This window comes from Ailuropoda melanoleuca, chromosome 13 (assembly GCF_002007445.2).
Source record: "Ailuropoda melanoleuca isolate Jingjing chromosome 13, ASM200744v2, whole genome shotgun sequence".
In the NCBI taxonomy this organism is placed as follows: Eukaryota; Metazoa; Chordata; class Mammalia; order Carnivora; family Ursidae; genus Ailuropoda; species Ailuropoda melanoleuca.
The window spans coordinates 32,223,508-32,234,734 of record NC_048230.1 but is presented as its reverse complement, the minus strand read 5'-3'; the positions used below and the strand labels follow the sequence as shown (position 1 = coordinate 32,234,734).

At 44.6% G+C, this 11,227-nt stretch overlaps 1 long non-coding RNA gene across 2 annotated transcripts in view; it reads right to left on the bottom strand.

The window, feature by feature from the left end:
• Window positions 1-10,681, bottom strand: part of LOC117795702 — a 34,856-nt gene extending 24,175 nt beyond the window's left edge. The window contains exons 1-3 of one of the 2 annotated variants that reach the window (XR_004619832.1): window positions 10,542-10,681; window positions 9,704-9,872; window positions 6,538-6,664 (exon numbers count right to left, since the gene is read on the bottom strand). This is a non-coding gene — a long non-coding RNA (uncharacterized LOC117795702). Of the gene's footprint in view, window positions 1-6,537; window positions 6,665-9,703; window positions 9,873-10,091; window positions 10,452-10,541 lie in introns of those variants that run through there. The other variant, XR_004619831.1, reaches the window with a different exon arrangement.
• Window positions 10,682-11,227: the final 546 nt, after the last annotated feature.

Here is an 11,227-nt window from a genome sequence, read left to right as displayed (position 1 = left end):
TTCGTACCAGCCCTGGACTGACCGCCAAGCTCTAGAACTCAACGGAGAAGCTAAACTTCCATCGCCTGTAAGCCACCATTATTTATGAAAGGCACGTGGAGCCAAATGAACGTTCGAACATGTGGAATGTATAAAGTCATATCGCATACAAATCAAATTTACTTAGACCCACGCAAAAGGATGGGCCTTGCAGAGAGAAGAGATGAAGGTAAGAAATTGTAATGACTCAACATCATTTTCACCAGTTTTCACAGGTTTATCCCTCAGTGCCACAAATGATATGCAATAACATGGCCTTTGTGTCCAGAGGCAGAAGATATTTTAACATTCTGTAACTTTTCCCGGGGGGGTGTGTGCATAATTGCAAGCATAGCAACAAATTGCAAGAATAGTACGAGGGGCACCTGGACTGGCTCTGTCAGGAGAACAAGAGACTCTCGAGTTCAAGGTCATGAGTTTATTTATTTTTTTTAAGATTTTATTTAGTTATTTATTATTTATTTGACAGAGAGAGAGAGAGCGAGCGCACAAGCAGGAGGAGCGGGAGTGGGAGAGGAAGAAGCAGGCTCCCCACTGAGCAGGGAGCCCGACCTGACCTGGGATCATGACCTGAGCCAAAGGCAGAGGCTTAACTAACTGCATTCCCCTGCGTTCCGGGGGTCATGAGTGTAAGCCCACGTTGGGCGTGGAGTCTTTATAAATAAATAAATAAGCAAACAAACAGTACAAGGAATTACCGTACGACCTTTACCCACGTTCCTCAAATGTTAATGTTAAAAAAAGAAAAAAAAGAAGTTAACATTTTACTGCATTCACTTTCTCATTCTCTGGGTATCAATTTTTTTTCTCGAAATATTTGAGAGGAAGTTACACACTGTCCCTTTACCAGTAAATACATTAAGTGTGTTGGGACGCCTGGGTGGCTCCGTCAGTTAAGCATCTGCCTTTGGCTCATGTCATGGGATCGAGGCCCGTATCAGGCTCCTTGTTTGGCGGGGATCCTGCTTCTCCCTCTGTCTGCCACTCCCCTTGCTTGTGGTTTCTCTCTCTGACAAATAAGTGAAATCTTTAGGAAAAAAAATACTTTAAGTGTGTATTTCCTAAAAATAGAACTTATGTGACAACATAACCACAGAAGGATTATCAAAATCAAAAAATTAAGTCTCGTGCAACACTATTCCGAACCAATAGACTTTTCTCGGCTTTTACCAGTTGCCCAGATAAAGTCTTATATGACAAAATATAATCCCAAATCCCAGGTGGCAGTCCGTTGTGTGTCTTTTTATTCCTCGTCAGTCTGGAAAAAAAATTGTCTTACCCTGCCTTTCATAGCCTTGACATTTTCGAAGAGTCCCCCTCAGATTGAATACCTCCAACGCTTTTCTTACCATTAGGTTCCGTTTGTGAGTTTTGGGCCAGAATCCTCCAGAACTAACGCTGTGTTATTCTCTGTGCATCGTCAGGAGGCCTATGGTAGCAATTTGTCCTGTTACTGGTGATGTGAAGATTGACCATTGGTTGGTGTTGTGTCTGCTAGATTTCTCCACTGCAAAGTTATTATTTTCTCTTTGAAAAAATGATCTCGTGGAGAGATACTTTGAGACCGTGTAACTATCCTGCTAATCCCCCAGCCTTTCCCCACTGTGTTTAGCATCCATTGACGATTCTCGTATGCATCAGTCATTGCTCTGATGGTTGCCCAGTAGTAATTTTTTAAGTTTTTCTTTTCAAGGAGGATCCAAAAAAATTTTTTTTATTTTATTTATTTGCCTTTGAACCCACTTGATTTATGTATAAGAACTTAAATTTAGAATATGAAAGCAAAAATCCAGGCAGGTTATTACTGTCTCCATGAACACTGTAAATTAAAATAATTAACCCAGGGGGCGCCTGGGTGGCTCAGTCTGTTAATTGATTTCAGCTCAGGTCATGATCTCCGGGTTGTGAGATCAAGCCCCACGTCGGGCTCCAAGATCAGCATGGGGTCTGCTTAAGATTCTCTCCCTCTTCCTCTGCCCTACCCCCCACTCATTCTCTCTAAAAAACTTAATAATAGTAATAATGATAAGAAGAAGAGGAGAATTTACCCAGGGGCACCTGACCCGCTCGGTAGGTACAGCATGTGATTCTTGATCTCAGGGTTGAAAGTTTGAGCACCACGTTGGGTGTAGAAATTACTTATAAAGAAAATCTTTTTAAAAATAAGTAAATAATTTGCCCGTTAAGAAATCTCTTTACGCACTCGGAGCACGTGTCTGGCACTGTGTTGAGTCCTCGGATTCAAAACTAAGTGAAACAGATCCAAGTCCTCAGGGAGCACAGCATTTTTAATCAGGGGACACAAGTATGAACAGATACCAGCTCTGCAACACGGGAAGGGCCATTCCAGGGTGACTTAGAACCCAGTGCCCTGTACAGCAGGAGCTGGGGCCTCTGCTGACTAGAGCGAAAGGACCCACCTTGTTCTATTGTAAAACTATTTTGCACACACTGATTTCTATGTAGGATAAGGAGATTTGGGGGGGGGGCAAAAATTCGAAGACTGCCGATCATATTGGTATATCTGGGGAACGTAGGTGCCTAGACAGGGGCAAGACTATAGAAAAGAACTACAGAAGCCTTAAGTGAGATCTCACTTTAAGGAAAGAATGAATTGAACATAAAGTAAATAAATAAATAAATAAATAAATAAATAAATAAATAAATAAATAAAGTATAAATGTAAATATAAATATAAAAATGAAAGAAAGAATTGGCTGGGTATCAGTCTCCCCATCCCAAGACCTTCATGGCCCCAGCACCTACCTGGGGAGATCTCACTCGCCATTGTACCAAACATGAAATACACCCACATCCCATAATTACATCAACTGATATGATTTTACATTGGCATTACATGAGTCGGTTTTCATTGGTTAGTTGGCATAGTTTGCCAATATTTGATTAATTTTCAGTAAGTTTTAACAGTTTAAAGCCAATACATCTGTTTTCAGTCTCAAATCTTTTTGTAGGTTCTTACACAGCTCGTAGGACTGAGGGATGGCACCTGAAGAACCTAGTGGATTTTTGTAAGCTGCAAGAAGTTTTATTTACTTAGAGACAAATGTCCCTGAATGGATCAAACTTACTTGTTCGAAAAAAGAAGAAATTTTATTGAGATATACTTTGCATTACCATAAAATTCACCCATTTAAAGCGTACAATTCGATGGTCCTTCGTACATGTACAGAGTTGTGCAACCATCAGCACTGTCTAATTTTAGAACATTTCATCACTTCAGAAAGAAACCTTGTGCCCACTTCAAGTCCCTCCCCATCCTTTCCCTAATCCCTGGCAACCTCATAACTACTTTGTCTCTATGGATTCGCCTTTTCTAGACATTTCCTATAAATGGAATCATACAATATATGGTCTTTGTGACTGGGTTCTTTCAACTTAGCCTAATGTTTTTGGGGTTTATCCATGTTGTAGCAAGTGTCAGCGTTTCTTTATTTTATTACCGATTAGTATGACAGAGTATGGATAGAACATATTTCCTTTGCCCATTCACCGGTTGCTGGGCAATTGGGTCATTTCCACTCTTCGGCTATTGTGAGCAATGCTGCCATGAACATTTTGTGCCAGTCTTTGTGTGCCTATATATTTTTATTTGTCTAGGAATGGAATTGCTGGGTCATGTGAGAACATTTAGGGAAACTGCCAACTGTTTTCCACGGCAATTGCACCATTGTACATGCCTGCTGCCTTCAGTGAATGAGGGTTCCACTTTCTCGACACCCTTACCCACACTTGTTCTCTTTTTTATTCCAGCCAGCCTCGTGGGTATACAGTGGTAGCTCATTGTGGTTTTAATCTGCATTTCCCTAATGACTAATGATGTCGGACATCTTTTCATATGCTTTTGGTCATTTGTGTATCTTCTCTGAGGAAGATTTATTCAAATCCTTTGCCCATTTTTAAAAAATATTTTATTTTTGAGGACTCTCTACATCCAATGTGGGGCTCAAATTCACAACCCCAAGATCAACAGTCACTGGCTCCACCGACTGAGCCCACCAAGTGCCCCTGAATTCTTCCTTTTATTGTTTGTACTTTTGGTGTCATCGCTAAGAAATCATCGCCTCACCCAGGACCATGAAGATTTATTCCTATGTTTTATTCTAAGAGTTTTATCATTTTACCTCTCACATTTAGGCTTACAATCCAGTTTGAGTTATTGTTCGTGTATAGTGTAAGATAGGAGTCCAACTTAATTCTTTCAAACGTAGATATTCAGTTGTCCTGGCAACATTTGTTGAAAAGACTATTCTTTCCCCCAAAGACTTGTCTTGGCACCTGAATTTTACAATGGTCCTGAAAGTTAAATCGAATGGCAGGATCTGAACATTAGGGCAAAGTGGTTGTTTCCAGGTATGATGCCACTGCTGACACTTGAACCTGACCTGCAGACCTCTGAGACAGTCAGCCTGCAACTTGCAAGAAGAGTAGTGGCCTTCTGCTTCCCAAGGTGGCAACAAAGATTTCTGGCTTTTTTAGAGTACCAGTGGTATTCCATTTTTCTTGGTATTGTACATGTTGGTTTCCAGTTCCATCAACACCCAGGTGGTGGTCATAGCAATGGAATCTAAGAATTGCCCACAGAGCAGCGCTGTGTATAACTGTCAGGACTTGGAACCATTAGGTCCAAGCTCAGGTAGCCACCACGGCCACCAGGAACCACCGCTGGTTTGTGAAATGTCTAAGCACCCTGGTATTTTCTGAAGTGATTTTGCAAAAGCAGGAGAGGCTACTAGAACAGGTTGAAAAAGTGAGAACTCAGAGCAACTGGGATTTGGGCACTTATTTAAATGAGCCCTTCTATGTACTCACAGGCCCTGCCTGTACTTTGTATAAGTGTACAGTGTGCAGTGGGGGCCCCGGGGACTCTTCCTGGTGGCGCAACTTGTCACGACCTAGGATACAAACAGGGGAGGAAACCAGCTGGGTACACCAAGGTCAGGAATTTGAGCTGGAACTGGAGGCCAAAGAGCGTAGATGGGCCACAGCCAAAACCAGGAGGGAAATAAAGAGATCTATCAGGAGCCAACGGTCAGCATCCAGGAAGGCAGGATACAACAGAGACACTGAGTGTAGACAAGAGTGTAGTAAGAATGAGACACTCGAGACAGAAACCAAGGGTAACATCGTGATTGAGAGTCTGGGTGACCTTGTAGTTGGATTTAGAGGAAAATTGGGTGATTTTTCCCGCTGACCAGCCTTTTAGAAACTGCAGAGACGCTCGTTTCTGCATCCCAGAAAGGTGGGTTCCTGGCACAGTTGGTCTGAACATTAGTGCTGGTTGACAGCTCCTGACTCAAGGCACATGCGTGGTGAATGGAATGCCCGCTACGTGCCTCATGTGGCACCACATACACTTGGAGAGAGAAGCTACTGCCATAGTATAAGACAAACCCTGCTCTCAGGAAGCTGAGGAGACAACTGGCTTAGACTATTTCCAGGGTGAGGGCACCTGGCAGGCTCATTCAATAGAGCACGTGACTCTTGATCACGGGGTCATGAGTTCAAGCCCCATGTTGGGTGCAGAGTTTACTTATTTATTTTTTTAATATTTTATTTATTTGAGAGAGTGAGCAAGAGAGCACAGGAGCAGGGGCAGAGGGAAAGGGAGAAGCAGACTCCCCGCTGAGCACAGAGCCCGACACGGAGCTCGATCCCAGGACCAGCCCAGGGGACCATGACCCGAACCAAAGGCAGATGCTTAAATGATTGAGGCACCCAGGTACCCCAAATTTACTCTCTTAAAAATTTAATAAAATAAAGAGTATATTTCCAGGGTGGACACAGGTCCTGGGCCTGTGGAATCTCCATTCAGATTAAGCACCATGGCAATCAATGTGACCAGCCCTAATTCACAGACACACATCCAGGGCAACACAGCTAATAAAAGAAAGAGCTAGAATTAAAATGTAAATTTCTTTATTCTCTTACGGGTTTTTTCCTTTCTTCTACACCATGGAAGACTCAGAGGGACAGTAGAAGAGAGAATGAAGAGGACTGAAACTTGATTATTTCTATATGGAAGAATGATAGAGAAGAAAGTTAAAGGGGAAGAGATAACATATGGAGAGGGTCAAAAGGAATGCAAGCAGTGAGAGAGATGGGCAGGTGTTAGGGAGTGTGTTGTCATGGTTCTGCAGAGAGACAAAACCAGTAGATTATATACATACGTGGGTGCGTGCATCTGTGTATTATATGTAACATACACAATACAGACACACATATATATACACGCTTATGACAAGATTTATCATAAGAAATTGACTCACACAGGGGGCACCCAGGTGGCTCAGATGGCTAAGTGTCTGCCTTCAGCTCAGGTCATGATCCCAGGGTCCTAGGATCCAGCCCCATATGGGGCTCCATGCTTGATGGGGAGCTGGCTTCTCCCTCTCCTACTGCTCCCCTGCTTGTGCTCTCTCACTCTATCAAATAAAATCTTAAAAAAAAAAAAAGAAAGAAAGAAAGAAATTGACTCACACTATTTCCGAGGTTGAGAAATCTCAATCTGTAATCAGCACGCTGGACATCCAAAGAGCCAAGGCTACAGCGCCGGTCCAAGTTGGAAGGCCTGAGATGCCGGAGAGCTGACGGTGCAAGCTTGAGTCTGAGGGCAGGAAAGGATAAGTATTCCAGCTCATGCAGTCAGGCAGTTCTTCCACACTCAGCCTTTTTGTTCTACTCAGGTCTTCAACAGATTGGATGAGGCCCACCCACATTAGGGAGGGCAATCTGCTTTACTCAATCTACCAGTTGAAGTGTTAACCTCCCCCAGAGACATTCTCACAGACATGCCCACAGTCATGTTTGACCGTATGTCTAGGTACCCTGTGGCCCAGCACAGCTGACACATAAAATCAACTCTCACTGGAAAGAAGGAAGTATCAATGCATCACTTTCCAGAGGATCCCAAAGACCCAGGCAACGGACCTCACCCCATGTTGGGGAGCTTTGTAGGTAGAGAAGAGATTCTCTAAGAGGGTGGTACTGCTCCCCATGAGACTTTTGAAATCTGTAGGGATGTTTTCTACTTTCATAATCACTGGGGGAATGGTTGGAAAATCATTTAATGATTAGAAACCAGGGATGGTAGACATCCTGCTATACACATGGTAACGTAGGATTTTCAAATATCCCACTGGATATTCACAGAGGCAGAGATGATCATCATATGGGTATTAATTATATAGGCTCTATCTCAGCCTAGAACCTGACTGTTTTACATTATAATCTCAGAGTATCTTACCATATTTTCATTAAACATAAAAGTCTGGGGAATCCAGCTGTCTCATAAATTCAGGGACAACTGTGCTTGGTTTTGTACATGTGTCTTAATCCATTTGGGCTGCTATAACAAAATACCATAGGGACTCCTGGCTGGCTCAGTCTGTAGAGCACATGACTCTTGATCTCCGGGTCGTGAGTTTGAGGCCCATGTTGGGTGCAGAGTTTACTTAATTTGGGGGGGGGGGTATAGAGTTTACTTTTAAAAATTACCATAAATTGGGTGGTTTATAGACAACAGAAATTTCTTTCTTACAGTTCTGAAAACTCAAAGTCCAAGATCGAGATGCCTGCCTGGCTGGATTCTGGTGAAGGCTGCCTCTCAGGTTGCAGACTGCCAACTTCTCCTTGTATCCTCGCAGGATGCAAGGGGCAAGCTAGTTCTGTGGGGTCTCTCTCTCTCTTTTTTTTTTTTTTAGATTTTATTTATTTATTTGACAGAGACAGCCAGCGAGAAAGGGAATACAAGCAGGGGGAGTGGGAGAGGAAGAAGCAAGCTCCCAGCGGAGGAGCCTGATGTGGGGCTCCATCCCAGAACGCTGGGATCACGCCCTGAGCCAAAGGCAGACGCTTAAGGACTGTGCCACCCAGGTGCCCCTGTGGGGTCTCTTAAAGGAGGGCACCAATTCCATTCATGAAGTCTCCAACCATAATGACCTCATTACTTCTCAAAGGCCCCACCTCCTAATACTATCACCTTGGGCATTAGGTCTTCAACATATGAATGGGCAGAGGGACCCATAAAGTCAGCTAGAGCCAACAGGGCTCTCCAAGGGTTATTTTCTCTTTCAGAAAGGGTGTCTTCAATGGTCACTTTCCTTGTGATGTATAAGTCGGTAACACCATTCCTCTATACCAACGGACCTTCACCGTGTCTCATTCGTGGTGATTCCACACATAGATACAAGCATCTCTTACTTCCTTCTGCCTTCTAATGTAGTCAAGCCCGAGCATTTATCTTTTAAGATATTTTAGTTATATAATTTGTAAGTGACCTCAACACCCAACATGGGGCTCAAACTTACAACCCCGAGATCAAGAGTTGCATGCTCTACTGACTGAGCCAGCCAGGAGCTCCCACTGATATTATTTCATTATAAATTACTTACCATTTATTTCTCCTTTATATTGGGGCTTATCGTGGGGCTTTGTTCTGGGAGTTCTGTATGTAGGTATGTTATTTTATGTATGAATTTCATTTCAGGAGAACAGAGGGCATTACAAAAGATTTGATTAAAAGGAGGGCTCTGGGTTTGATCCAGCTGAAAATGACTAAGCCAGAGAGGGATATGGTTCCCAACTATGGACCCTCTCCCACTCAGGGGGACTTGGGTATGTTCCTAAACCCTTCACAAAAGAGATGCTCATACACTAATTAGCACTGAATATGTATTTGGTTTAGAGGGGGGCCAGCGAAGTTACCCAGAGCAGGCAAAGGGTAGCTCCTTTGTCCAAGATCCCCTCCAGGCATCAGCAACCCCCCTCTTCATGGATCCTGAACAGCAAAGAGCATCCCCCCAAGGGTGAGCATACAACCAGGGAGACCTGCCCGATTACCAGCTCCACAAAGAACAGCTCGAGTCACCATTAGGAACAGAAGAGGACAGAGCCTGGCGGTGAATGGGGTCCATGAATGCAAATAGACTTTGCCCTCCCCCTTCTCCCTGGGAAGTATCTCACAAGATTCCTTCATTCTTTTGGGCAGCCATTCTGGTTTTCCGAGGACCACAGCAGGTCCTATTGTCCCCAATCCTCATCCTGATTCTTACCCCTTCTGTCCCTTCCTCTCCATAAAATTTCTGGCCTATGTACATCTTCTTCTGACATTTTCCCAAGCTCATTCTCCCAGCCTCATCTTCTTACCACTCAGGACTGCCAACCCACCCCTTCAAATCCTGGCTTAGGGCGTGATGTTTTCAGTCCAAACTTGCCTCCTACTTTGCTCCTTCCCAAGACCCAACCCCCCGTTCCCCTTTGCACCATGAGCCAGAGAACAGGTCTGACCTGGCCCTGCTCAGGACCCAGTTTCACTCTTGTTCCATCGCCCCCCTAACTGCTGACCAAAGACACCCTCCCCCAAGCCCAGCGCTGACTCCCAAGCTCCTGGCCTGCGCCAGAATCCAAGGCCCAATTTGTCAGGGAGAGACGGATGGCCAGAGGCCTCACCTCTGCCTTTGCAGAGACCTGAGCCACCCACCCCGATCATCTGTCCCCTAGTTGCTACTGCTCTCAGAGGTGAGGATGGGCTCTCCCACCTCCACCACCTTTTTTTCACCTTTGCGAAAGAAATTAAGAACAACTAGTGCCTGGTGTCTATACCCGAGAGCAGCCCTTACTGGAGAAGCCTAAATCAGCTACTCACCCTGCAAGGTTCTCCTACCATTTCTCTTAAGGCATTTCTGGGGTTTGTATCGAACGAAGTATTTCTGAGGCTTGCTAGACAACACAAGATTACACCCAAGATGGACGCAGATGATCACTTCTTCCTTACACCTCCATCCCCTGATCACGAACACCTGGCCATGTGCTACCTGTAAAATACACGAAGTCTGTTAGAACCCCAAATATAATTCAGTCTCTTTCTCTCTTTTTTTCTTTTGATAATTCAGAAACAGCATCTTAAGTACTCTGTGATGGAGTAGAGAATTATTTTCTTGCAAATCTTTCCCTTCTCTCTCTTCAGGCAGCCCTTGTCCTTAAACCTCCTCCCCTCCCCGCCCCCTCCTCCACCCTCTTCCCCCATCCGTCACCCTTCCTCGAAAAAGGCTCAAGCCTCCCTCGGCTCCTTCTCTTTCTGTGTCTTGCAAATTTCACAGGCCTCTGGTGTCAAAAGATGTTGATGGCCTCTCCTCCTTGACCCAGTTCCTGCTGCTTCTGCCGAGCCGCGGGAGGGCTCCAGGAACTCAGTACTTCCCGGCTTTCCCAGGGAGACCGGAAGAGCGGGCTCTGGTTTCAAAGATGGGGGCAGATTACACTTGGAGCTGCGGCCCATTTCTCCTCCTGTATTCAAAAGCAAACATCTCTTGCCTCGATGAGGATTAATTGACTCCCCAAACCTTCTCCTGTCTGGAGGACATAAGAAATTTGTATTCCTTCTATTAACACAGCTTTGACTGTTTCCAGTAAACTAATCCCTTAAGCCCCAAGCTTCGTGAGCTTGCACATTTGCTAGCCCACAGTTGCATGACAAAGCATCCTACCTCGGCTGACAATGATTGTTGGCAGGCCCAAATTGCTAGGAAGTTTCTCCCTCCGACCACAGGTCTGGCGCCTTGGGGATGTGGGCAAGATAAAAGTTCAGTTCGCCCAGCCTCATTACAATTACAATCGTTATTCATGCCTCTGCACCCTCCCCACCAGGCTGGGAGAGCCCGGGGAAGCGCTGCTTGCAAATTCTTTAAAAATTGAGTCAGCAAATGTCTGACCTAAATAGTAAATCTCTAATAAATAGAACTCCAATGACAAAAAACAACACCAATAAAACAACAACAAATCTATATTTCCAGGCTAGATAGTGAGATTACCTAGGTTAAGCCAGATATCCAAATTCACTGTACAAATGTTGCTGTGTCGCTTTTGGGACACAGACACACCATAAACACCCTCTCGTTTCCCATTCCCCACTTTCTTTCTTTAAATTTTGTAAGTAAGCTCCACACCCAACGTAGGGCTTGAACTCAGGACCTTGAGTCACGTGGTCTTCTGACTGAGCCAGACGCCCCTCCCAGGTCATCATTTTCAAACCAAAATCAGAACCCCTGTCATGAAAGCCCATGACTGCCCTTTTGACAGGTCGGTAAAATTGAGCAAATGTACAGGGCTACCAGGCCATTTTAACTAAATCCCATGCGGGGCGCCTGGCTGGTTCAGTCGACAGAGCGTGCAA